Raw genomic sequence first — 27,924 nt, 5'->3', positions numbered from 1 at the left:
GTTGAGATTTTCTTATGGATATAGAGGGGATGTTCTGCTGGGTTGAAGACGGTTGCATTCAGCAAAAGGGTAGCTGAACAGTTTTCAAAAAGGGAGTGAACTATCTGCCTGTGTTATTTTAAGCCAAAGGTTTTGTTTTGTTTTCAGCAGCAAATTGTATGTTTATTAGTAAATGGGATTCACCTTTCAGTGCCAGGGGTCCCATTAGTCCTCACATTTCCTTGGAGTTTCTGGCTACAGTCTGACCATAGGTCTTGATTTTTTTAATATTGTCTAGACCTTTTCTTCTTTTCCTTCCTCCAACCCATGTCTATTTAAGTAGTCAAAATAGGTACTTGTTTCCAGAAATCTAATAAATGTCTTCTTATGTCCTTTTAAGTTTTAAAATTTTATCATTCTGCACATTTCCCCCTTGAATCTCGGCTAACTTCCTCACTTAATCCTGCTCAAGTTTGTGTGAACAACTGTCATGTTTCTCTATTTTGCATGATGAATTCTCTATCATTCTTTAGCATTTTGAAGTGCTATCTCAACAAAAGAAACCTCTCACAGAGGACCAAATATCCTGGGAAAGAAGGGTGACAGAAATCTAATTAATCCTATTTTTGTTATTTTCTTAAAAGGAAGATTAGGTGTATGTCTTCAAAGATGTGGCATTATTATCTCTGAGTAGCATCTGAATTCAAGACAATGAATGCTTACTGAGGTCCTAGGATGTATCAGGAACTGTACTAAAAAGTAGATATATAGAGTTATAGAAGACAAGATTTCTTACACTGGGGAATTCAAGGTCTTCTTCCTACCTCTACCATTGCCATGTGCAGGACAGTGAGTCCAGTCTTTGGAATTTGAGAGTCAGCCACATTGTTTAAAAATCTTTTGAAGAGGGACACCTAGGTGATTCAGTCATTAAGCGCGTCTGCCTTCAGCCCAAATCATGATCCCATGGTCCTGGACTCGAGTTTTGCATCAGGCTCCTTGCTCAGCAGGAAGCCTGCTTCTCTCTGACTGCTGCTCCCCCTCCTTGTCCTTTCCTTCTCTCTTTCTCTGGAAAATAAATAAAAATAATCTATTTTTTCTCTTAGGATTATATTTGTTGTCTCTCAAGAAAGCTCTTGACTTTGGAATTATATTACATTGTTATCTGGGGGTACTAAGACTAGTGAGGTGAGAGTCTTTGAAGAATAACACTAAATAATACAGGAACTAAGACTGAGGCTTCAGTGCAGTTCTCAAGGCATCCTGTAGGAACCCTCTGCTGCATGCAATGAAAATCACAAACTCTGCTTCCTCAGGAAATAGACTTATCCTAGCCATAGGATTCAAAACATAGCTATTAATTATTTTATCATCATAGGTAAGTATGTGTTATACACAGGATCCTTTTCTAATGAAGAAGTGAAGCAACAAAGGTAAATTATAATCTTCATTTGAGAGAAAAGTTTCACACAATTAGCCTTGGAAATATATTCCCTAAAGTACCATGAAAACAATGCCCCATAAAACAGTGCTTCTAAGAAACACATACGTCCCTGCCCTTGATTTTTCTTATCACCACCAATAAAAATAAGAGCTAGATTGTTCTCTTCATGACTCTCAAAAATAAATAAATAAATAAATAAATAAATAAATAAATAAATAAATAAAAAGAGAAACATCAGTCTTGACTTTCTCAATCTTAATTTGCAACCCCAAGGATACCAAACAAAGATAAAGGTTCAAGGAGAAAAAGATCAACTACCTGCTCAAAATATTTAGCACAGTAATTCTGAGCTTTTGATAAAGACTCAAAATTCCTATGTTTGTCCACTAGATGACAAAAGGATCTTTGTTATTAAGAAACCCTATTCAAGAAGTAAGGTAGCCCCACTAATGCTTTTCTTGCTCCGTTATGAATTACTGGTCTCTTTAAACATATGTATGATAAGTTCTTAGCAAAGCTGTGTTAGACTAGCACAGATCCCCATGAGATCTGTACTAATAGCCACTGAACCATCACTTAGTAGATTTCTACTCCCTTTTATGCCATGAGTGGTGGATAATACTTCAGACCACAAATGGGCAGACATGTTGAATCCAAAGTTTTGGCATGACAGGGTGCTGTCTGCCCCCTTGTGATGATTTCAGACCCAATGGAATGACCCTGGTCATGGTAGGAACTCAAGAAATCTTGGTTCATCATTTCTTTTCTTCCATCCAGTGGGTCTTGTTAGTACACACTCAGCAGAATGTCTTACTGAGCGTGGCATCTCCTGCAGCTACTGTCCCCCTGGCATAACCACATGTTAGATAGCTAAAGGATTTTTTTAACTATATTTTGCCAGGAGCCCAACTTCCGTAGCACTAGACTCCATTCACTTTTCTACTGCCTGTAGAGAAGAACAGCTCAGTCTTTCTGAAAGGATTGTTCTCAAACAGAGGCGCATTTGAGGCAACACATCAACAAGGTAACCTGGTAATTGGTAATTGGTGTTCCTTCCAAAGCCAGATGAAAGATGTGGTGTGGGCTCAGATCATCTTCCTTCCCACTATGGAGCAAAATCTACCAAGAACACAGCTGACACCGAGACACCGTCAGGGATTTGTAACGTGTTTAAGAACGAGGCCAGGAGTTAGGGTCATTATACAACATCCCTTATTGGAATTCATTAAAGGAGGAATTTCCACTGACAGTTTCAGAGTCACCTAAAATAATTGTCAGCTTTCACAGGAGCAGAGGAATGACCTAGGCTATATTGCTTTCGTATCGTGTATTTTGTTAATATATCTTGTATTATTAGTTTGCTTTCAAACAGATGCCCTGACATATTTTTCTAAAGTGGAAACAAGTCATATTATGACCATCCTTCTTAAAAGAATTACCTAAAAGATATGCATTTAATCTCTCAGTCATTTTCCAATTGCTATTTCTTGCCCATTTTGTGCTGGATATGATCTAAGGCACCAAGATGAAAAGGGGACCATTTTCCACCCTCAAAAATGCACAAGTCTGGTGGAGGAAAGAGCTGTGATAAAGTCATGGATGCAGTTGGGGGCAGTTACTGAACAAGCAGAAGAAGAAAGTAAAGAGGCGATTTTATAGAGAAAATAGCACATGCAAACTTAACAGCACGTCACATGTTCCTGAGATCTGGCGCAGTTGCAAGTAGCCTGATGGGCAAAACACGCGAGGAAGAAGTAGGAAAGGACAGCAAGTATAGCTGAGAAAAACAGGTTGGGTCAGACTGTAAAGAGCTGAATACTGTGCTCAGTGCTTTCTTTTGTGATGCATGGGAGTCACTGTTAGTAGAAGATTTGATGTCAGATCTCTTGTTTCATAAGCATGGTTTTCTCTGCAAGATTACATTCCGTCCCTCCAAAAGCAAAAGACCACCACACTGGATTTGACCAAAGATCACTGAGTGCAAATACATAAATTGTCTGGCAGAAGCAATCAGTGAGTTTTCTTATTATTATCTCCATCTAACAAATGAGGAAAGTAAAGTATAAAGAGTTAAGTTAGGTGATCCCAGGCAACCTGGCTTCAGAGTCTCTAGCCTTAACTACAGCACATATCCCCCTTGAATCTAGAGACCTTCATGCATTTGTGTGTTCTACTGCAATGAGCATTGGTAAGGACAGGCTCTGTTCGAGAATATGTCTGATAACTGGCTAAGTTTGAAACTGAAAGGATGAATGGTCTGTAACACAGGTCTTGGGATCAAGGAATGAAAGATACCCCTGGTCATGTTTCCAAGTATCTTTTCCTTTGCCCTTTCCTGGCTTTTTGAAACCAGGCATCTGGGACTGGGCAGCCTCGTCCTGTTAAGAGCAGTGAAGTGCTAGAAGGAAGCTACTCTGAGACGTTACTAACACCGCAACTGTCCTCACTACCCGAGACTTTGAAAGTTAAATACTGCAAATCAGAGAGATGGATTTTGCCCCTGAGTAGTACAGGTTGTTTGGTTTTGTTTAAATATTCATGAAGAGAATGGCAAAGAAATTGAAATGTAAGTTGAAGTTAACCCAGGACAGACAGGCCCTACAAGTGTTTCCCTTTATGCAATGATATTAATAACATCCAAATAGGCCTTCCTTAAGGCTGTCTTCTTACTTTGTACTTACCGAAGGAGTAAGATATCATTTACCTTGGAAGCTTGAATGTTAAGTAAACTCCACAATATGATTCAGATATTGTGGTTTTAAAAGTCACCTCCTGTGTTTTGAATATCTATAGCCTTTGATACCTTATTAGGAGTCAGTATTTGCTGGAAGTTTAACATCAAAGATCCATTATGTGGAGGAGGCAGAATTCCTCCGAAACACAGAACCAGTACAGTGGGCACTGTTAGAGCAGGACATATCTATGAGTGCAAAGAAAAGCTTTCAATTTACTAGTACAGAACTTCCTCGACTTACAGTGAAGCCATGTCCCAGTGCACCCATGGTCAGTTGAAAATATTGTTAAGTTGAAAATACATTTAGGACACCTAACGTATCGAACATTATTGCTTAGGCTATAATGTGCTCAGAACACTTCCATGAGCTTCCAGTTGGTCCAGATCATCTAACACAAAGATTGTTTTATAATGAAGGGTTGACTCTTATGTAATCTATGTGATATTGTACTGAAAGGGAAAATAGCATGGTTGTCTGTAGACAGAAGGTTGTAAGTGCACCATTTGTTCACTCTCATAATGGCTCTTTGCCACTGCTCAATATCACCAGAAAGGCTCTTTCCACATATCCCTCGCCCAGGAAAAGATCAAAAATCACAGTCCAAAGTATGATTTCTACTAAATGCATATTGCTTTAATATCACCTTAAATTGGGAAAATCCTAAGTCAAACCATGGTTACATTGGAGACCTTTCCCTATGATACCCTGCAACTACTATGCGAAGTAGTGATCTCCATCTACCCAGATGTGTTTGAGCAGAGATCGAATAACTGTCGGAGGGTGATGCTAAGCTGGAATAAAAGCATGATGTCTGAGGCTGAGCTAGACTGGCCTACGAAGGTTTCTCCAGCTCTAAAGTGTTATGAAATAATTTGCAATACTGGCCTGCACAAAGACATTAGTATTCCATTTTATCATACTCACCCTTTCCATATGGAAAGGATACTCAGTCCATGTTTTGGAAATCATTGGAAATCATTATCATCTTCATGTTCATTCTTATATCTCTGAAATTTTAATATATGTTGAGCATATAGATATTATATACCTATGTTATATATTTATATATTATATACCTATATATAGATATGTAGATCTATGTATCTGTGTGTATATGCAAATGGAATATGCATATGGCAAATACCTATAACAGCATTTCCTTAATCCTCTGACCATGTTTATAGGATAGATCATAAGAGGTGTTTCTTTGATTATAGTACAGATGAAAAAACATGGGCCCAGGATCTTCCCACATTCTCCTGCTTCTGAGGCTTGTTTGGTAATGGCCCTTTGAAGAGAGTCCTTTATTTTATGTGTGGCTATTTTGTTCAGTTTTAATTACAACAAAAACTACAGAAGGGAGGGGCACTGAGAGATTTGGATAGCTTTCTATGGAGAGATCTTATCTTTTGTTTTGCTGTTAGACTGCGTCATTCCTGGTCTAAGATTTCCCCTCCTCACATGTAGTTAATATTTAAGAAGCACATGTTAAATTGAGTTGTCATGTTAGCACTTTTCCAGTCTTGGGTTAGAGCAAAAGGAGGCTATGCACAGCTTACGTCTGATGAGACAGCTACAAGTCAAAGCATCCTGACAACAGGGCAAATCTCAGGTAATGTGATGCTGCCGGGATTAACATAGAAGTAGCAAGATAAATGTGTAGGGGTGGCCAAACAAGACTTCCCTCCATAAATGCCTGAGTCACATGATAAATTTCTCAGACGCATTTATAAATCTGGCCCCAGCTTCTATTGCCTTAGGGAAGCTGTAGAAAGCAGAGATAACTGCTAGACTGAACGGAGAATTGGTTTGTTTGCCTGTTGTGTTGTGGAGGCAGGGATGGTTGTTTGGTTAGACCCTGCCAGAGAGCCCAAAAAAGGATTCAGAGTCCTCTACTTGGAAATAAGGAGTCAATCTTTTTCTTTCTCTCTCTCTTTATTTTTAATTTATTTTATTTTAGAGAGAGAAAGAGAAAGGGGAATGGGAGAGGAAGAGAGTCTTCAAGCAGACTCCCTGAGGTCAATTCCACGACCCATGAGATCATAACCTGAGCCGAAACCAAGAGTCAGTTGCTCAATGACTGAGCCACGCAGGCGTCCCTGAACCTCTTTCTGCTTTGGTTTTGTATAAGAAATCTCACTCAAGGATCAACTACGTATTTCTATAAGATCATGGTTTTGCAAGGCACTGGACTGTGTTTCCCCAAACCAGTGGTTTCACTAAGAACTGAGTGTCATCTTAGAACTGCTAATGTCTCTGAGGCATCTCGGTAGACACTAAATCATATAAGCCCACTCCCTAAGGCTAGTCTGTGTTCCAAGCCAACACAGGTTATTCTCTCTTGCCATAAAGTTTCGTTTGCAGTACTCATTAGTCATTCTCCAAGCTTTGAACTTAGGCAAGCATGGATCAGTGTCACATGCTTTTTTTTTTTCTCTATTAGGCTGCCCTCAAAAAGCTGACCTGTCCCAACAGGTGAAAATTCCACCTTTATTTTTCTTGTCCAGCTGAATTTTTACTTCTTCCCTTTCATTTTATCCCCTTGCCCCAAAGCAGTGTTTGGTATACTTAGGCCCCTTTCATTATGGATTCTGAAGATGGCACCAGGAGGGTGAGTGATTAAACTTCGACCTCTGCTTAATGCAGTTTCCCTGAGTCATAGAAGATGGATCCATGTTTTTTTGCCGCTCTCGTGAGATAAAAGATTCTTTGGCAACATACTTCATTGTGAAAACATGGGACATGAGGGAGAGAAGGTTTCCAGTAGAGGGATTTCTGCCCACTCTTGCACATCACTTTGGCTTTGCAGAATACTTCCAGGGATTTATTTTTCATTCCACTCTCACAGACACTCCAGAAGGCATGTATTATCAGTCTCGTTTTTCAGAGATGAAGAGAGTAAGGCAAAATGGTGAAGTGGTGTTCTCTTTAGCCATGCGGCTAAGCAGCAGCCAGGCCAGGGCTTGGGCACAGGTCTTCTGACACATGCCATATGCAAGCCTCTTCTTTCTCCTTCATGGCTGCCTTCCAATTTTCATGGAAAGAACCCAAGCCTGGAAGGATAAATAGCAACAACAAGAGTAAAATTAAGGATCGACTTTTTAACATTTACCGTGTGCTAGATACCATATTAATAACTTCAGGTACCATATTGCTTCTACCCTTTCATAATTTTTGAGGGCCACTATCTTCATCCCCACTGAAAGAAAAAACTCAGTTTTATATAGCAGAAGTGACTTGCTCAAAGGTACATGGGTTGATGGAGACAGAATTCATCCCCAGGTATTGAACCATGGAATTTTCTAGATCCATAAAGCAAAAATTTGAGGGAAGGAAAAAAACAAAAACAAACAAAAAATAAAAACAACAAACAAAACAAAACAAAACAACAGGGCCTTGTGAACAGAATCCTGAGTAAGAAGGATAAAAGATCTGAAAAATCTGAATCCAAGTTGTAACTCTGCCCTAACAGTATCCCTAACAGAGGGATAACAGTGCTATTCCTCTGTGTGATCTCTGACAAAGCTGTTGACTCTTTGGACTGTTTGTTTATTATAAAATGGGGCTAGTACTGTTTGGCCTGATGTCTCAGAGAGGAGGATCCCCAGTCAGGCCAGACAAGCCTAGAGTCTCTGGAAGCTGGAGAGTCTGTACAAAGAGAAGGTATCATTTTTAGTGTTGGAATTGTGACTGTACCCCCAGTGTCCTGATGTGTCAGAGCACTGCTGGAAAGTCTGGGCTCTTCCTTCAGTCCCGTGTTCCCTCCATAGCTGCAGATCAAGCTTGGTTAAGAAGAGTTTCATTCTCAGAGAGTGTGTCCATAAGAGTATCTCCGTGTCCTTGTAGTATGAAAATTTATTGAGTGAGATTAAGCTACCCTCTACAAACAGTGTATTTTTTTCAAAGATTTTATTTATTTATTTGACAGAGAGAGAGCGCAAGCAGGGGAAGTGGCAGAGGGAAACAAAGACACCCCCCCAACCAATGTGGGACTTGATCCCAGGACCCCGGGATCATGACCCAAGCTGAAAGCAGATGTTTAACCGACTGAGCCACCCACTCTTCCCCAAAACAGTATATTTTTGAGCAGTCTCTTCCTCTTCTGGGCAAAACCATTGTCAGTCAACAAATTACATTATCAGTCACTGCCTGGAGGGTGTTTATATTCTGAGAATGACTTACAGTCTTCTCTTACCCTGGAGCAAGTATGGCTTTCAGATGGAAGAACCTGGGGCAACTTGTGGCCAAAGCCAAGAACTGAATTACTCTTGTGTCCAGGGTTGTTGACCACCATGACCATTGCCATTTACCTATTGCCTCCTATGGGATGGTGCATTAATATATTATTTCTCCCGACTGCCCTGTGAAGTATTTTTATCCCCAATTTCCAATGGAAAAAAGTGAGCTTCTGGGAGAAATACTTCTAGAGCTAGTAAGTTTTATGCTGGTCTTCCTGTCGTGTCATCCATCCCCTGTCACCTCAGCAACTACTCAAGTTCCCAGTTTCCTGCCCCTCCTCCCCGGCAGCCCCCCCTTCTTGCCAGTCATCAGAACCATTCAGGGCTTAAAGGACCATGCTTGCAGGAAAGAAACTGCATTTTCTGAAATTCACACCCGCGCTTTGGACTGGGTCTGGAGCAGGACCACTGCCCTCTGTCTCTACATTTTTTTTTGCGGGGAGGAGGGGGAGGACTTTATCAAAGCCTTTGTTTTTCTTCTATTCGTTCAGTCCTGGGTTTCTATTTAGTTGCAATGACAGATAAAATGTTTTTGGAAATTTTGCTGCCTTAGAGTACAGATTTGGAATTTATGACAATTGAGGAAGCTACAAAATATAGCAGGAATTGAAGTATGCCAAATACTAGTTTTCAGTCTCCTTTACAGGTCTACAGCACCTTATTTGGGAATATCAAAATAAGCTATGTGGTTACTGTTGCTCATGTAATAACCAGATTTTATTTAAAGAGCTATAAAGGACAAAGTATAAAGGGAAAGAATATGTGTTGGACAACTTGTTGTTTGTTTGTTTGTTTGTTTGTTTCAATTTTCAACATTTGAAGGAAGGTTTTTAGACAATATTTTAGAAGTTTCCTAAATTTCACTCCCTTTAAGGTAAACATACAGCTGGAAGAATGATGTCTTAAAAACCTTTCTGTCCTTACCAGATTCACAGGAAATTGCTGGAAATTTTTACCTCATATAGAATCACAAAGTAGATCACAACTCTTCCTTTCAGAAAATAACGTTTTCAACCAGATATGTTATTTGTCTCATAAATGTAACCATTTTCACCTCTGAGAAATCTTAAGCTGCTTATGTCCCCAAGTCATGCAGCCTGGCTGGAGGTGTAAGGAAAGGGGAGGGGGGAGTCAGGGGGTCCTGCTTCAGAGAAAAGAAGCCCCATTCCCTCTGACCCTGGGGTTTCCTGCAAAGGGACTGCCTCTGCTTTCTCTGTGGCCAGCTCTGGAGAACCAGAAATCCAGCCTATTGGGGACAGCCAGCTGACCTCACAGGCAGAGGACACGTAATTAGCTCCTTTGAACTTTGCTGTTATTGAAATGGTGGTGGTTGTTTAGGGTCAAAGAGTTCAAGGAAGGACAGATCAGCAGGCTGGGGAAGTGGCAGGCTCATTGGACTATGAGCTTACTTGTAGAGTGTCTGCAGCTCACTGAGGACAATGCCATCAGAGCTGCGGTAAACACAGTCTAAGTGACTGATTTTAGAACCTAAACCAGATAGGTGTTACATGCTTTTTAGTCGTAAAGAAAGGGAGGGGAAGGAGAGAACAAAGACCCAAGTGGTGGAATTTAGGAATAAAAACAAAGCAAGAAACCAGAAAAATGTTTCTTTCAACAGCCAGCATATTTTCTGTTTAGAGAACAGCTGTCCCCTCCTTAATCACAAATAACAGAGAATAAAATAAACCAGGGCACCTGGATGGTGCAGTGGGTTTAGCAGTCTTGATTTCATCTCAGGTGGTGGTCTCAGGATCCTGGGATCAAGCCTCGTGTCGTGCTTAAGATTCTCTCTCCCTCCCCTCCACTCCTCTCTGCCATGCTCTCTTTTTCTCTCTCTCATTCTCTCTCAATAAATCTTTAAAAGAAAAAAAAAAGAATAGAATAAATTAAGATTAAATGGCCAATTACTCAATAGGGACAGGGAAATTAGAGTCAAAATTCCTGCCTTGTCTTTGAGAAAGGAACAAGGCAAAGAGGAGATAAAAATGCCATTGTCTGTTCTGTAAGATAGAGAGACTTCTGTAAGCATCCTGCAGAAACATGCCTTCTGTCTGATGCCAGGTTATCAGCTTTGTAGCCTCCCTAGGGGCTCCATGGAACCATGCACGAATAATAAATGATTCTGTTTGGGTACTTTGGCAGGTATGATCAGGAAAAGGGAATCCTTCTCTGGGATAAGGTTTTCTCAACCCTCCTGCTCTCAGAGGGGCCCTGAGATGAATCCAGGGTGAGTATACAATTTGTCAGCACCATTGACAAATTCCTTAAGTGGATCTGGGCTACCCAGAAAACTGCTCCGTCGCTGGGGAGCTGGGGGAGGGGGTGCGAAGGATGTTGTAAGAGGAATTGAAGGGCTGGCTAGAGAAACGGTTCCATATGCCTTTCCACTGCAACGCCCAAAACAGCTGCACAACTGTCAGGGCAGGGCTCCTCTGCTTGCCCGTCTTGTCCGCATGCTTTTACATGCCCAAGGAGCATCCCCAGGGGCTGATGTAGATCCAAGTTGGCAAACCCAAGTGGTAAGAAAGCCCTGAGCCTTGGATTCTGGTACCTTTGTTCCAGTACACAATTGAACAAAGATGTGTGCTCAGAGCAGCACTTACTGGTGGCAGAAGCTTCCTGAAGGGGGTGGGTCTCAGCCCAGCCTCAGAATTGTCTCTCGTGGATGCTGCAGGGTTAGCGCACTGGTCTACCTCCAGCCGCCATCCACATTTACACCCTGTAGGTCCTTCTGTCCAGCCTCAGGACTGAATGGCTGGGATGAGAGGACCAGCAGTCATGGTGGTCGGGAGGGATAGTAGGAAGCTGAGCTGAATGGGGAAGCAAGGATACAAACTCAACCTGGGCCCTAGCCCCATCTTTAGTCCCAGATCTGAGCCAGGAGGAAGCCAGGCCACAGTGAAGCCCAGGGTTTGGGGAAGCAGCCAGAGGAGGAGGACTCGGCCCTCTCACTAAGTGGTGTTCAAAGACAGAAAAGAGAAGAGTGAAGAATTGATTGTATCTTTAAACACTTCCATTGAGTCTGTGAATCTCTCCAGTTCCTAGAGCAAAGCACAAGGGGAGAGCTGACCTCACCCTCTTCCTTTCCCATGTGTGACTTATTTCTCTTCATGACTAAAGTTCTTGGCAAAATGATTTACCTTGGGTAAGAAAAAGTTGGGGTCATAGAGGAAAGTGGTGCCCAAAGACCTCCACATCCTTACCCCCAAGACACATTCCCTTGGAAAGGGCTTGATTGGTCCCCACTTAGTCCATTTGCAAACACACTGGAGTCTCTTTGCCAGTGGCTTTAGGCTGCTCTTGAGGCTCCTGATCAGGAGCTCCATGCCCTGCCCTCCTTCCTGTGCAGTGGTCTCCATGCCTTAGCCCAGGGAGTGAGGAAGATTATTTCAAGAGAAGCAATCCTCTTGAGGAGACAAGCCTGCTAGGTGAGGTTTGTTCTGCTTTTGTTCATGGAGATCCCACCTACACTCTACCCTTTATTCACTTTTCTACTATCCCCCTGGCAGATAGTACTACCCTCTGCCAAGCAAGACTCCTTCACCTTCTTTCCAAGGCCAGACCCCTGTCACATTTCAGAATGAGACTTCATAAAGAATTCCAACTAAGGAGTTTGACAACCTCCTCAAAGGAATAAGAGGACTTCTCTTCTCCTAACTGCCATTGCAATGGTTTCTTTGGGGGGCCAGAGCCATGAATACATTGAACACTTCTATTCTGATAAGCAAAACTTAGTTGACTTCTTCTCTTTCCTATTTTTCCTTCAAAGATCCAGGGAATTGATAAATGTGTCCCACAACTCTGGCATGTCTTCTTCAGAAAACTTGTAGACATTCTTCCAAAGGTGTAACAGTTTGCTATGCCCTGGGCACTTTCTCATGCTGGAGGAGGCAATAGAAAAGAAATCTATGGCTTTCATACCACCACTTCCACACTGTAATCCTTACTGCTGTAATCCTTAATGCAAACAGAGTACAAGGGGTGGGATGTTCCAGAAGAAAATGGTTGGCATAGTCAGTTCGAAAGAGATTATCCTGAAGCTGTGGCTCCAATTTTATACACCTATTTCTTCACCTAGTGTTTATTGAGCACATACTGTGCAGCAGGGTTCTAGCGCTATAAAGTGAATGACAGATGGTACTATTGCAAAACCTGGGGAGTTGAGTCTAGGGTGGACCCTCACAGTCAGTGAGGATTCTGAAACTCAGGGAAGATGTCCCTTGCCCCAATTAGCTTCTGCTGTGGGGAACTGCCCCCCTTACTGGCTTCTTCTGGTGGGAAGAAGTGATAAGGTAGGAGGAGCAAGGGTCCAAGAAGTGCTTCTCCTCAGGGAGTCAGGCTTTGGAGAACTCTTAAAAGAGTTTCAGTGAGCCTTAAGTAACCCAAAATTTGCTTGCCCCTATAAGAGCTGCCCGTTCTGCATGTGTGTCCAGTTTCTGAACAGGCAGACAGCACGTGAGGGAGAACCTTAAGAGAGGACTGTTCTCTCACTCTTTTTGCTTTTTCTCTATTTAAGTTCCTCTCTTCGCTTCCTTTCCTTTTATCCTGTCCTACTCTTGGCACCTCCCCAGAAGCTTAGTGGCTCCTCCCTGTCTACAGGATTAAGTTCAGACTTCTCAGCTTGCCAGGCTCAGTATAGGACTGTTGAGTATGCTATCTGAAAGAACAATTCTCTTGTTCTTTTTCAGCATCTGTATTTCACAGGAGTTGATGGGCTGCTTTTTCTGGGAACTTTATATTAATATTAATATTTTCCCTTTAAAAATCAACTTTACCTTTTGCTTAGAGCCTGTGAAAGACAAAGGTCTTCTCCCAACCCCGGAGCCAGCCAAACCCAGTAGACATAGGTGAGCAAGCCTTCCCCTGACCCCATGCTCTGACCCTTGGAACGAGCTGAAACAAAAGCCCTCATGTTTTTCAGCAGCAGGTTTTCTTACCTGCCCTATCCCCATTACTGAGCAATGATTACAAACCTCTGTACTTTAATATGTAGATAAATTATTAACAGTGGGTTGTACCTTTTCCCAGGTTGTAAAAGGATGACAGGTTAGAGTCCCAACATTCTCCTTATCCATGTAGGAAATGTAGGGGAGGATGGCATCTCAGAACACTTGTCTCTAAGGCTCGTAACAAAGATGTGGCAAGCTCCAGCCAGAAATGTGAGACAGGCAGCAGGAATGTCACAGGTGAGCCTTGGTGACTTTCACCTTTCTTTGTCAATTTTGATTCCCCCCCCACTTTCTCTTGTGAGATTGAGAATGGGCGGGGGGCAGGAAGCATGACTAGGATCTCAGTGGTTGTACAAAGTCTTAGGGAACAGTCTGTGTTTTGATACAAAATGGTCAAGGACATTCTGTGTTAAGATAAAGACCAACATGAAGGCCCACCGTGGAGCTCAGGTATTCCAAGAGGAAAGTGTGGCACACTTCCCTGGGCCTGGGCACAGAGATCAAAAGTCTAGCATGATAATATACTAGCATGATCATATGACAGATCTGTCCATCCTAGGGGAGTGGGAAGGGGCAAACTGGGGTAGGGCAGGGGGAACTAAAAGATGCTGGAGTCAGGGACGCATTGCCTTGATGTGGAGTTGGAAACATTTCCAGATCCAGCTGGAAAGTAGAAAGACAAGGAAAAGGCCAGCCAGTGAGCTATGCAGAGCCACTGGAGCCCAAGCTTGCCAGGTTCAAGTTGGGGGATTGGGCTGAGGGGTTTTCTTTTGTTTCTTTTAACAGATGTCATTTTTTGAGAGCAGTCTTAAGTTTACAGAAAAATTGCAAAGAAAATAGAGTTCTAATGTCTCCCAGTCTTCCCTACCTACAAATTCCTCTGCTATTAACAATTAACAACTTACATTCGTGTGCTACATTCATTACAATGATGATCCAATATGTATGCATTAGTATTAATTCAAGTCTGTAGCTTACATTAGGGTTCACTCTTTGTGTTGTACAGTTCTGTGGGTTTTGACCGACACCTAATGTCAGGTATCCACCATTACAGAGTTATATGGAATAGTTTCACTGCCCTAAAATCCCAGCTCCCTCAACCCTCCTTTCTCCCAAACCATCAGCAGACACTGAGCTTTTTACTGTCTATATTGTGTGCTTTCCACAATGTCATATAACCAGAATCATACAGAATGTAGCCTTTTCGGATTGCCTTCTTTCCCTTAGCAAATATGCATTTTAGCTTCTTCCGTGTCTTTTCATGGCTTGATGGGTCATTTCTTTTCAGCTCTGAGTAATATCCCATTGTATGGATGTGCCACAGCCTATTTATCCATTCAAGCAGACTTTTCAGTGAGTTAAAGGGCAAAAGGAAAGGATGGCCGGGTGGTTCAGTCGGTTAAGTGTCTGCCTTCAGCTCAGGTCAAGATCCCAGGTTCCTTGGACTGAGTCCTATGTCGGGCTCCCTGCTCAGCGGGGAGTCTGCTTCCCTTTCTCTCTCTCTCTCTGCCCTCCCCACCCCCGACCCTGACATGTACGCTTTTGTTCTCTCATTTGTGCACACATATGCACACATAAGCCCTCTCTCTTTCAAATAAGTAAAGTCTTTTTTTTTTTTAATGGCAAAGCAATGAAAAGAGTGGATGAAGAGAAAGTAGCAAGGGCCTCAAGATGTGAAAGAAGAAAAAGGTTTGGAGAAGTGGAATAACAAACTTGAGTGCAGAGGCCTGAGCAGCCTAAGGCAAGGTTCTCGAAACCTGTATTCAGGCCAGAGCCTCACTGACTCTCACCAGGCCTCCCCTGCTTTTATAGACAGAAAGTTTTATAGAAACTTCCTAAGGGCAGGAATCATGCCAGCCTCAACCTGAGAGCCCAACATGTGGCAGATAGCCAGTAAATAACTGTTGAGCCATCTAAACCTCCAGAAATCTTTTCTAAAGAGGAACTTTGCCAAATCATCAGAAAGCCTGAAGCCCCTGAAGTGGGTCTCAGCTGCCCACTTGGCTGAGCCTCTCTTTGCCACAGGATAGGGCAAAGTATACTGGGACGTTCACCTTCTGCACTGAGAATGCATCTCTCTTGCCACCATCTTCACCTGCCTTGTGAGATGTTGTGTGGACACAAGCAAAACCAACTGTAGGGAAGCAAGAGAACCAAGGGAGATATGGACCAACCTAACATACCAGGTTAAAAAAAAAAAAAAAAAAAGGCATTCTTTCCATAGGATTGGAATCCAGCTTTCTGTGCACTCATTTTTCAACCCAATCACATGCCAGTAGAATTAGCCCACACAGCTTCTGTAGAACAGAAGGAATAAGCAGGGTAATTCAGGTGGTAAGAAACAGCTATGAGAGCAAGATGAGCCATGCCTTCTACTCAGAAAGATGCTCCCATGTGGGCGCAAAGTCTCTGCCACACTAGTTATGGTCCATGAGTGGGAATGGTTGGAGCCCAGCCAGGGGAATGCAGCTGAGTGGAAGGGGTTGCTCTCCAGAGAAGCTGGTAAGTCAGGTCAAAAATTGCAGGACAAATAGCAGTGTGCCTGTTATGAATTACTAGCTCCATGGTGCTCCCTGGGCAAAAGAGTATATACCACTCAGACCTGATGTGCTGGTGCAAGGTCATTGCTTAAAATCTGGTCATCTCCTAGAGCATGGCATTGGTGTTCCTTGGTACCAATATCACTTTCTCTCAGTGTAATAAAAAGGGTAAATGGGGCCAGGAAGACAATGGTGGTATTTGTTTGGGGATCCGGTCCTGTTCTACCCACATGCATGCCCATGTATCTTGCACGGTGACCACACACAGTGGAGAACTCTTGAGAATTTTGTATCTACAAAAAAGAAGATAGTGGAGACGCCTGGGTGGCTCAGTTGGTTAAGCAGCTGCCTTCGGCTCAGGTCATGATCCCAGCATCCTGGGATCGAGTCCCATATCAGGCTCCTTGTCCCACATCAGGCTCCTTGCTCAGCAGGGAGCCTGCTTCTCCCTCTGCCTCTGCCTGCCATTCTGTCTGCCTGTGCTCGCTCTCTCCCCCTCTCTCTCTCTGATAAATAAATAAAATCTTTAAAAAAAAAAAAAAAAAAAAGAAGATAGTGGCTATTTGGCCCAAAGGCTTCTTGAATAGTGGGGCTCCTCCGGAGACACACATTGACTCCTTGTCCCCACTGTTACGTAACTGGAGGAGGCAGAGTTACTGTGGGTAGTTAGAGGGCAGAGGTAGAAACATTGGGTAGAGTGAGGAAGAGCTGCCTTCCCACCTTGAAGCACCCAAATGGCAATCCCCCGAGGAAGGAAGACATGTCTGCAAGGTAGACGGTCCAGTGTTGACTCTGCGTGTTCCTAGAGGGGCAGCAAGAGCAGCCCAAACTTCTCTGTCTAATCAAAAACACAAGCAGAGGAGAGTCAAGCTCAAACCACAACAGACGGTCAGTCTTGGGGACAGCTGGCCTCTCCTTGTGCCACAGCATGTGGCCCCTTCTGCTGCACCTGGCTGGTGTCTGCGGCATTGCTTGCATATGCAGAACACCTCCCTCTACCCCCACCCTGGAACTGCAACAGAATTTTCTGTATCCAAAATTTCTTTGAGGAAGATAGTGTCTGCGCCTCACCAGCACCTGTTTTCTTAAGGTATCTGCAATTTAGATGCTTCCTAGCACAGAATTTTTGCCCTAATTTCTTGTTCATTTACTTTTGTCTTCACATGGAGGACTTGCCTGGAAATCCAGGGCACAGTCCACCATTTGGCAATAGTGGCAAGGAGACAGTGTGAGCCTAGGCTACTCTGCCCTGGGAATACACATCTCTATGACACTTCCCATTCTCTCTTCCCATTCATGCTTTTCCTCCCTGGCTTTCCAGAACATTCTTCAGACTTGGCTCCTTCCATCCTAGTCTATGCCCTTCCTTCCCACCCATCCTGTTTGTTAGCCACAGACATGGAAGCCCCTTTGAATATCCACCCATAACCAATGTAAAAGCTAAACACGGGTCTCAGAGTCCCCAGGAAATTTGGAGGTAGGGGAAAGAGAGGGTCACAGAGCTGAGAATGGCAGGCAGAGGTAGGCTCTGGCTCTTTCACAAGGAGCCCTGAATTCCCAGGGCCATTAAAAACAGATATTTATGACAGAGCCCAGAGACATGTACTTACTATTTATAACAAAATTACGGGTCACTCCCTTACTCATGTGTTCTCTCAGCAAATGCTGACTGAGCACCAGTCATATAACAGGGTAGGCCTGGAACAGGAAGATACCTGCAATATAGTCCTTGCACCCAAGAAGCTTCTGAGGGACACAGACACCTGGATCCATAATGTGGTAAAAAAGTGTGAAGTCTGGGCTCCTGAAAGATACCTGGGCAGTGGGTCTGCCTGAGGAGCTGGGATCCCATCTGAGCTGATCTGGGAAGAAGTCCTAAGGACTTGACACCTGAACTGAGTCTTCAAGGTAAGGTTGTGAGGAGGAGGTCACTGAACAGCATGTTCCCGACAGAGCCAATGCAGGGGCTAGGGCACCAAGCAAGCAAGGAGGTCACTGGAATTAAAGTGGCTGGAGACCTGGGTGCACAGCCCAGAGAGAGTGAGACCAGAGAAGGCAGAGCTGGCTCAGGAGGGACACTGAGGTCTTTGCCTGAGAGGACAGTGGACTGGAAAGGTGTGCAATCAATCAGATTTATACTTCCAGAAGGAAAGCCAGAAGGAAAGCCTGGCTGAAATGTGGAGAATAGTTTAGAAGGGACAAGATAGTAGACACAGAGAATGCATTGGAGTCTGTTACAATACAATTGGCTGGAAATGATACCCTTAGAAGCCTTTCTCCACACCAGTCCTCCTTGGGCTTCTGGTCAGAAGAGAATGCGAGCTGGAGAAAAGGGCTTGGGGGCAACTCATTCTTTGTGCTCCTGGTGGCTATAATGGCTTTGTTTTACAGTCACCATCTTGTCAAATCAGTATCACATGACCGTTCCCTTCCGGTGAAAACTAGTCTCCAGAAGTGGGAGACAGCAGATGTCAGATGTTGAAGCCACCCAGCTTGCGGTCCTCTGTTCCCAAAGCTCCAGCAGCTAATACCCAGTGAGTGGTCTCACAATCCCCTGTGAAGGATACAGAGGCGCAGAGCCTTAGGGCTCCTTTGAGTCAAGATGAGACATACCCTCTATATCTCAAAGAGCTTTCCAGGGTGAGTCCAGTCCAGGCTGGCTGGGCAGCCCAGCCAGCAGTATAGTGTCACGCCATGGGAGAGCCGTGAAGCCAAGTTATCAATACTCGAGACACCAGCACTGCCCAGGAGAAATGCAGGGCACTAATGTACTTGGGAGAACTTTCTCCTGCTCCCAGTATTTTAACAGAAAGAGATGCAACCAAATATCACCCTAACTTTCTCCTCCCCAACCCAGCCTCTCACCACAAGGACTCAACAGGCTTCTCTAAGAGTAACAGACACGTGGTCAGAGTGGAGACAACTGTTCTTGCTCCTTGATAAGCCTCCAGCTCTCTTTCCCAGCAGTGTCATGTAGAAATTTTACCAGGGCACCACTCCTGCTAGGAGTCCAGAGATAATTATTAACAACCAACCAAATTCATAGTGAGAGCGAATTCAGTCTTGTTGCAAGGCTCATGCATTTTCCAGAAGCACATTTCCAGGAGGACTTCACCCCCACTGGATTCCTTGTCGCGGCGCGGACAGAGAGACAGACAAACATCAGGTCTGTGGTTTCAGCCAGAAGAGACACAAGCCTCCAAGCCCGAAACCTCCGAGAACTCACTTGCAAGGTTTTCCTAGGAAAGTAGAATTCCCTATTTGACATCTCCAAACAGGTGTTTGGAGGGAATAAAAATCACATTACCTTAGAAGGAACTGGAGTAGTCTGGCCTGACTTGGGGATTATTTAGAGAGAACATCATTCAGAGTACAAAAGAACTCTAAATGATGATGAACTATTAGGAGAATTTGACTTGTTGCCTATGTACACCCACTATGAAATGAACACATTTTGGAATTTAGGTCAGAAGGGAGGTGGGGATTCATTTTGCTCTTTCTCGTATATGGATCAGGTTTCTGTAATTAAAGATTTCCCTTGTCTAGAGAGCAAGACTGTTGCCTCCTAGGTCAGTTCGCTTCCTGCTAAGGAAATCTGAAAGTCTGGGATGCTTCAGAATGCCCTGAAATCAATGTTTCTCTAATGTTCCTAAAAATTTTTTATGTGAAATAGAACTTTTTATTGCTGTAATACAGAAGTGGATCTTGGCCTGAATCGTGCCGAAATCTCATCACTCTAAACTGGTAGTAACCCTATATTTGCTTAGCACTTGTGATACAGGTAGTACTAGGGTAAACTGTGAAGAGTAGGTCAGATGACTTACCTTTTAGATGCTTCATGGATACTTACATTATTTGGAAGGCTGACTAAATATATGCAAAGTGCTTAGAACTCCACTGCAGCCTCAGTGTGTCCCTGCTCCATGTGTACTTGGCTTTGACCAAGTACAACCAAGCCCTGTGAGAAAAAGAAGGAGGTAGGGTGTGGGCCAAGTTGACCTTATCTATAAACACAATAGATGGGCACACATGCATTGCAGGGGTCCCCATGCCCACGTCTAATTCATTCTAGTCCACCAAGTTCTCACTGTTTTCATAATCTCAAAAGGTTAAGGGTGCCTCAGTTAGAGGTAAATAACTCTTCTGAGGGATATCATTTTAATCGGCCAACCATTATCAGGAATTCTTTTACATTTTCCTAGGAACCTAAAAGAGCAACAGTCTTGTAGGTAAAGGGACAAAGAAAAGGCCAATCTTCTGATGAGAGAGAATTCAGACCATCAGGATGGATCCACTCCAAAGTGACTTTTTCTGTAAGAATAGATTCAGGGTTTAGTGTGTTGCCTACTTACAGGTAAGAAAAATATTTTGAACTCTTATGACAAAAGAAGGTGACAGAGTGTTTCAGAAACAGTGCCTATTTTGTTTTTCCCAGATGTGTATCCATCCAGACCCTGAGGTCTTAATATTCCACTCAGTTCTGGGCTCTCTATCTAAAAGCAAAGGGTCACAGGCCATCATGTGTGTCTATAGCTGACCACAGTACAGTACCAAGATTTCTTTTGAACTGTGTGGCCTCTCTCCATGTGTGAAGTAAAAGGAAAAGCACATAGACCCTAAGGGGACCCCATTTTCCATACGTTAGAGACCCTTGGCCTGGATTAAATTAAATTAAGCAAATGGCATGGGATCCATAGGAGAGAGGCTCAGGACCTGGCATCAGGCCACGCTTTCTGGATATGGAAGGCATGCCATGGGCCTGCCAGCTCTATTGGAGAACGCAAGGATTAAGGGTAGGACACATCAAGAATCCTGTGTTCAATTCTGTGATATGCCTTTGACCAGGGGCATTGGCAATTTAACAGATTATCCAGTGGATGGCAACAAGGAGACAGACTGATGACACCTAGAAATGTGAGAGATGGGAGTCTGTTTCCCAAAGGAATATGGTGACTATTCTTCAACGGACTGTCATATGAAAGAAGGACTCTTCCTTGCCCCAAATGATAAAAGTAGGGCCAGGGAAAGGAGGCTATAGGATAACCAAGTTTTTCTAGCAATTAGAGTTATCTAGAGTGGAGAAGCATTGCACAGGCTGATGCCTTACTTGGTGTTTGATGTGTTGTTTCAGTGGTGGGGGCATGTTGTGGGGGAAGGAGAGCGGGAACACCATTCAGAGAGGTTGAAGAGGAAATGCCTTCCCTTGGGCAGGATACTGGACTCACTGTTGCTAACTGTAAAAATGATTTTTTAAGTGGATGAACAATAAAGTGGGTGTGTGTTCTCTGTATCCCACAAACTTTGATTTTCTACGTCAACTATTTCATGCACAGAAAACCTGAGAAGCAGGGAAGCTAAGAAGGTAGCAAGATATTTTAAAAAATACCTTAGATCACAAATGGCAGGAGCATAGTGTGGGTAAGACCATGGGCTGTGGAAGACAAGACCACAGGTGTTCAGGTTCTGCCTCTGTCCCCATTGAGCTCCATGATCTTGAATGGATTATCCAACTTAGATATGCCTTCACATTTGTATCTGTAAGGTGGAAATAACATGTTACTTCTACTGTTGTTGTGAGTCAGTTACTGCACCTAAAACTTGAGAGCTCTGTCTGGCACATGGTGAGTGCTCAGTAAATGTTAATGATTGTGGTTGCAGAAGGAGAAATCATCATGATTTCTTAAGTCCATAAGAGAATTTAAACAGCATGGCATTGCTTTCAACAGAAAGCATACATGTTCGGAAGTGATTAATTCTGTAAGTGGAGTGAATGACAGCTAGTCCCAGGAAGAAATAGAAAAACGGACCTTGGTGATTTTGGGGGGGTAGTGAAGCCCAAGGAGAATGGAAGGGTAGCCAAGTTCCTAGGATTTCCCTGGACTATTTCCTTGGACTGTGATATGGCTTCTTGGTTCCCCAAGAGAGAGAAAAGTTAAAGCTTCATCCAGATTACTTGTCTACCCTGGTGTTGACAGTACAGTAACATCTGATTGACAACTTAATTATCTCTACTCTCTAAACTTTTTTTCTTATCATAAAAGATCTGTATGACCAGGGGGAAAGATGAGAAAAAAAGACAGAAGAGGGCTTAGTTTCTCATCTTGATAATTGCCTGAGAGGCCTTGTTGAGGGTCTAGGAGCCCTTCATCCCAACTTTGGTCCTTTGAATTTCCCAGACTCTAATCACTTTGCTTAACTGGCAACTAATGAAAAGAAAGGAGAAAGATCTTGATTGTCCCTCTCAGGACATATTATGTGGCTCTTGAGATTCTCCCTTCTTAGTTGTCCAGATGAAATAGATCCCTGGGGAAACAGCAAAAGTCTTCTGCTGTTGAGAAAAATGTTTTCCAGTCTTGGAGTTACACCACTTTGGTTCTATGTGAAATAAGGCCACTCTGTCCTAACACTAAATGATCAATTGCATATGATGGAATGAGCTTATTCTTCATGCTCTCAATAAATACAACGAAACCACAGACAACTCTGGATGGTCTCTTCGGAAACTGTATGGTGCCAAGAACAGGAATTTAAATTGGTTCCTTTATCCTTGGGTTGTTTATAAAACCATCATTATTAAAAAATACTAAGAACTATTTTGATTCATTAGTGTGCTCTGGGACATGATTCAGTGCTTGGGGATAATATGTACTAATCATTCTCTAATCAAGCCCATCCTCTAGGACTCTCCCAACTGGTATGTTCATGCTTCCCCTGAAATTTTGAGTAAGGATGAAACAGTGGCTAGAATCAAGTGTAAGATGAAAATTATTTCTCCTTATTTCCTTATTCTTTATTATTTATTTCTTTATTATTTTATTTATTTATTATTTGTTTATTTCTTTATTATTTTTTCCTCTTTCTTGTACTTTTTATGATACTAGCCATAAAATCTATCTGCAAGCAGATCTGTCCATTACACAGAAGGTTATATGACCTCATTTATGGAGGGAAAATTATTTCTGGCAACAGTATCACTTTGGCCAACTAACTGTGGGATGAAGAGTTAGGCAGTTATAGGTGTCTCTAGGTTGGCAATTATAAGCTATTCTTTATTTGACCTAGCATATATGTTGATGGTGGTTTAACTCAGCAAAACTTTCTTCACAAAGGTTTCACTTGTCCAAAATGTTTTACCCACTAAGCTGTAAAGAATGCTCACAGAACCTCTTGGTATGAGAACACAGGCTCCAGGTTAGATTCTCCCAGATAGTAGATAGGTCTTCAAAAAATTTAGTGGATTATGGTAGAACAGGGATCAGATGTAAGTGTGACACACTCTAAGTCCACTATCAGCCATGTGCAACAACTTATCAACTCTACTAAACAATAGTTGGAGACCTTACCACTGCTATTGAACTCCACAAAAGATCTCCAGAAAGCAAAAGGTAGAGAAATATTTAAATGTGTGTGGACAAAGGAAGAGAGCAACGTGGACAACTTGTACCTTCTATTCGCATGCACAGAGCCTGAGTAATTGTCCCTGGTCTCCTTCCCTCCTAAAAGCCTTTCTGTTTAAGAAGGCTTTAGGATCTATTCCCCTTAATCATAAAAAAGGAATTCACTGGGTTGGAAAATTTTAGCCTCCACTTTATTCCTTACTTCACAAAGAATTGCACTTAATCTGTAAATGAGTTCTGATGTTAGAGAATAGGATGGTGCAAATTGGTATTATTAAACTTAATAAGAGAGGAGAAGGACACTTTTAGAAGAATAACATAATGTGAGGGAGATCTCTCACTTATTAGGGATCTGCCCAGAGATGTTTCTGAACTTAACAGTTACATTAAATAATTCAAAATTACTGTAAGTGCAGAGCTCTTTCCTCCCACAATCTTACTGAAATTAAGGGTGCCAAATCATTCTCTCATTATTACTTCGCAGTGGAAAGGTATGGCTCCTCCCGCTCTTAGGCTAACTAGACTCTAATGCCTAACTAATTAATGTACAACAATACCAGGATTATGGGGTGCCTGGGTGGCTCATTGGGTTAAAGCCTCTGCCTTTGGATCAAGTCATGATCTCAGGGTCCTGGGATCGAGCCCCACATCAGGCTCTCTGCTCAGCAGGGAGCCTGCTTCCCCTCTCTCTCTGCCTACCTCTTGTCTACTTGTGATCTTTGTCTGTCAAATAAATAAATAAAATCTTTGGAAAAAAAAAAAATGCCAGGATTAGTAAGCATGACTTCAATTGACTTTAGCCCTAAGAAGATCACCATTGGCTACATAAACAGAATGACCAGTGGAATTCCTATGTAAATATTGTTGGCTGGTTTTGGACATTCAACAATATATCCCAGTAGAATTCTTAGGACACATTTTCATCGCTATGAAATCTCAAGAACTGAACATTTTAGGATTTAACTGAATGTATTGCTCATTACTTTTTTTAAAAAAAAGATTTTATTTATTTATTTGACAGAGAGAGATCACAAGTAAGCAGAGAGACAGGCAGAGGGGGTCGGGGGGAAGCAGGCTCCCCGCTGAGCAGAGAGCCCAATTTGGGGCTCAATCCCAGGACCCTGAGACCATGATCTGAGGCAAAGGCAGCAACTTAACCCACTGAGCCACCCAGGTGCCCCTTTTGCTCATTACTTTTGTCCAAGGACATACTAACCAATGATACATTTTTAAATACCTACTATACACCACTTCCAGTCTTGGATTGAGGAGGTAGGCGATACTTATCTTCAGAAAGAAATTCACTAACTGTACAGAACTGTACACAATAAATGTCAAAACAAGAAGCATAGAGAAGTGCTGTATGAAATTACTGTGTGACCCTCCCAGGCTAATGTAGGCACTCTGTAAACACTTACCATGGTAGACAGTTCTTTATCTCCTCCCTAGCATATGAATTCCCACTCTGCTGGACTGGAAGCTTCATGAGGACAGGGCCCATAACTCATTATTATACCACCTGTCTCACCTGGTCTGTAACTAGCAATCAGTAAAAGATTATAGCACGGAGGAAACTACACAGAGAAAGTAGGGCAAAGGATGGGCAGAACTTGAACAGATATGGGTGTTTAAAGGCTGAATGAACACATAAGCCAAGACAGGAAGCAAGAATTAGCATGGCAAATATAACCTTTCACTGTCTCAGTAAACATTGACAGATACTTCCCCATCTGCTAGATACTGTGTGGGCAATATAGGTACAAAGGTGAAGAAGCATCATTCCCACGGGCTGAGAAGAGATTTTCAGACCAATCTGAATGGTGTGAGGTGGGAGAGGCTGGCTGGGATTAGGAGTGGTTAGGATTGGACAGCTGTGAAGAATATTTGGTGTGAAACACCGGGACTTTCATCATGATGACAGTGAAAACCAGCCAAAAAAAAAAAAAAAAAAAAAAAAAAAAAAAATTAAGGAAGGTTAAAAATTCATTGGAAAGGTCACAAAAGTCACCATGATGTCATTGTTAGGAGAAGGTTTGTTACCAATGGAAACTTTAGTCGCAACACCAAGAACCCAATACTTTAGGAAAAGTGAGATATATATTCACACAGGCAGAAATTTCCAAGACTGGGTGATATTTGCATTTTTATTGTTTAATTTTTACCTAATAACTAATGAGTATATTAATACTATTAACAGTGTTTTGTAATTTTTTTCATAAATACAACTTATTTCCTTAAATATTACACTCTGAAAAAGCTTAGGTGTCTTGTTAAAATGTGGTTTTAGTATATTCGTAGACAAAAATCTTTTCTAGCCAACTGCCCTTTTTTTTTTTATGATATACTTCAATGGAGTGATGGGACTTGCTCATACTAAGTTCGTAGAGAAACTTCGCTAGAATTTATCTGCTCTGTGACCTTTCTGTAGGGCCAGACAGTGTTACAACTAACATCAGTAACTCACCTACCTCTTCAACATGATGTTTCCCATGGAGCATGCAGTGAATATTTTGCATTTTGCATACGCATCCAGATTTTAATAATGTGTATTCTGGTTGCAAGCTAGTTCTTTCACAGGGTGTATAACTATCTTCAGACCCCATAAATAATGCAAACCACAGCCAGTGGCACAGACATCAACTTACAATAAGGAGTGTTTATGACATGTAAGAGCCAAGCATATTCAGCTTCTAAGGACAAGTGGGAAGACAAGGAAGACCTGAGTGTAGAAATGCACCTTAACACCATCTTTCACAAAGGCCTACTTTGCAACTGGGTGACAAAAATCTGTATTTGAAAAGGTTAAATTTGGTATGGTAAAAAGACAGATAACCTAATTAAAAACAGGCACAGGATCTGAATAAGCACATCTCTGTAAAAGATATCCAAATGGGGGTGCCTGGGTGGCTCAGTGGGTTAAAGCCTCTGCCTCCCAGCTCCTGGGATGGAGCCCCACATCAGGGGGGGTCTCTGCTCAGCGGGGAGCCTGCCCCCCCCCGCCTGCCTCTCTGCCTACTTGTAAATAAATAAATAAAAATCTTAAAAAGAAAAAAAGATATCCAAATGGCCAGTAAGCACATGAAAAGATGCTCACCATGGTTACTCACTCACTAGAGGGAGACAAATCAAAACCACAATGAGATACCACGTCACACACACAAGAATGGCTGTAATTAAGATGACAGACAATAAATAACAAGTGTTAGTGAGGATGTGAAGAAATTAAAACCTTCACACTCTGCTGATGGACATGTCGCAATGGTGCAGCCACTTCACAAAACAGTTTGGCAGTCCCCAAAAAACTAAACATAAAGTAACTACATGATCCAGCAATTCCAAAGCTAAGTCTCTGTCCCCCCAAATTGAAAACAGATACTCCAACAAAGACTTGTACACAAATATTCATAAGCGCGCTATCCACACTCTCTAGAAGAAACAACCCAGGTGTCCATCAACGGGTTTGTGGGTAAACAAAATTTTATAATCTGTACGATGGAATATCATTCCATGGAAGGGACTGAAGCAGTGGTTGACAGGCTAGGACAGAAATGAACCTCCGAAACATTATGCAAAGTGAAAGGATCTAATCAGCGAAGACCATATATTTGATGATTCCATTTATATAAAGTGTCCAGAATAGGGAAATCCACAGAGATAAACAGTAGATCAGTGGTTGCCAGGGGCTGAGGGAGGGACCATAGGAAGTAACTGTTAATGTTACAGGGTTTCTTCTGGGGGTGATAAAAATATTCTGAAATTGGTGGTGCAGATGAATGTTCAACCTTAAAAACATACCAAAAACTTCCCGAGTTGTACACTTTGAAAGGGTGAATTTTATGGCCTGTGAACTATTTCTCAATTAAAAAAAAAAAAACTTAAAGGAAGGCAAAAAAAAAGATGAAATTTGGAATTATTGATTTTTTTTTAATTTGGTATGTAGTAAAATTAGTCCTTGATCTGAAGAAAGCCATGGGTGGTGGGGGGAGTATAATTGGGAGAAGTTATAAGCAGAGAAATGGATGACTCAAGAAAATTAGGGGAGAATTAAATGATAACAAGAAACAGTCCACAGAGATTAAATTGTGGTTTCTCAAAACAATCAGGCAGATGTACATGGGGACCGTGGTGCATATGTGTGTGTATTTGTAATATATACATGTAAATATGTTTAATATTTTAGCATATATAATACATAATGCTATATATTTAATATACATATACTTTATTACATGTCATATATATTATGTAATTATATATATTCACATGAGAAAAATTCTCATAGAATAGACGACTAAATGTTAACAATAATTATTTTTATTTCAAGATGATTGAAATCTTTTTCTTGCTTTTCCTTTTCAGTATTCTCTTATTTTGTGTGCAATCATATAATAATTGAATAAGAAGAAGAAAGTGGGAGGCACCTGGCTGGCTCAGTCAGTTGAGCATGTAACTCTTGATCTCAGGATTGCAAGTTCAAGTTCTGCATTGGGTGTAGAGGTTACTTAAAAATAAAATCTTTTAGAAAAAAAAAAAAAGTGGGTGTGGTAGGATGTCTCTTGAGAAAGTGTACTCTCTGATCAGATGAAGAAAATAGGAGCAGTTTTTAAAGTCTTACAGAAAAAATAACTTCCTACTTGAGGAG

General features: G+C 42.2%; 1 protein-coding gene across 2 annotated transcripts in view; it reads left to right on the top strand.

Moving 5' to 3' along the window:
• Positions 1–27,924, top strand: part of PRLR (prolactin receptor) — a 167,783-nt gene that overhangs the window by 26,530 nt on the left and 113,329 nt on the right. Inside the window, exon 1 of one of the 2 annotated variants that reach the window (XM_059416993.1) lies at positions 13,490–13,582. The exons of the other annotated variant lie outside the window; for it this stretch is intronic. The gene's annotated coding sequence lies outside the window, so the exon portion shown is untranslated. Of the gene's footprint in view, positions 1–13,489; positions 13,583–27,924 lie in introns of those variants that run through there. 2 annotated transcript variants of the gene reach the window in all.

Source organism: Mustela nigripes, chromosome 12, assembly GCF_022355385.1.
Source record: "Mustela nigripes isolate SB6536 chromosome 12, MUSNIG.SB6536, whole genome shotgun sequence".
Classification (NCBI taxonomy): domain Eukaryota; kingdom Metazoa; phylum Chordata; class Mammalia; order Carnivora; family Mustelidae; genus Mustela; species Mustela nigripes.
This window is presented reverse-complemented; position numbering and strand designations above follow the sequence as displayed.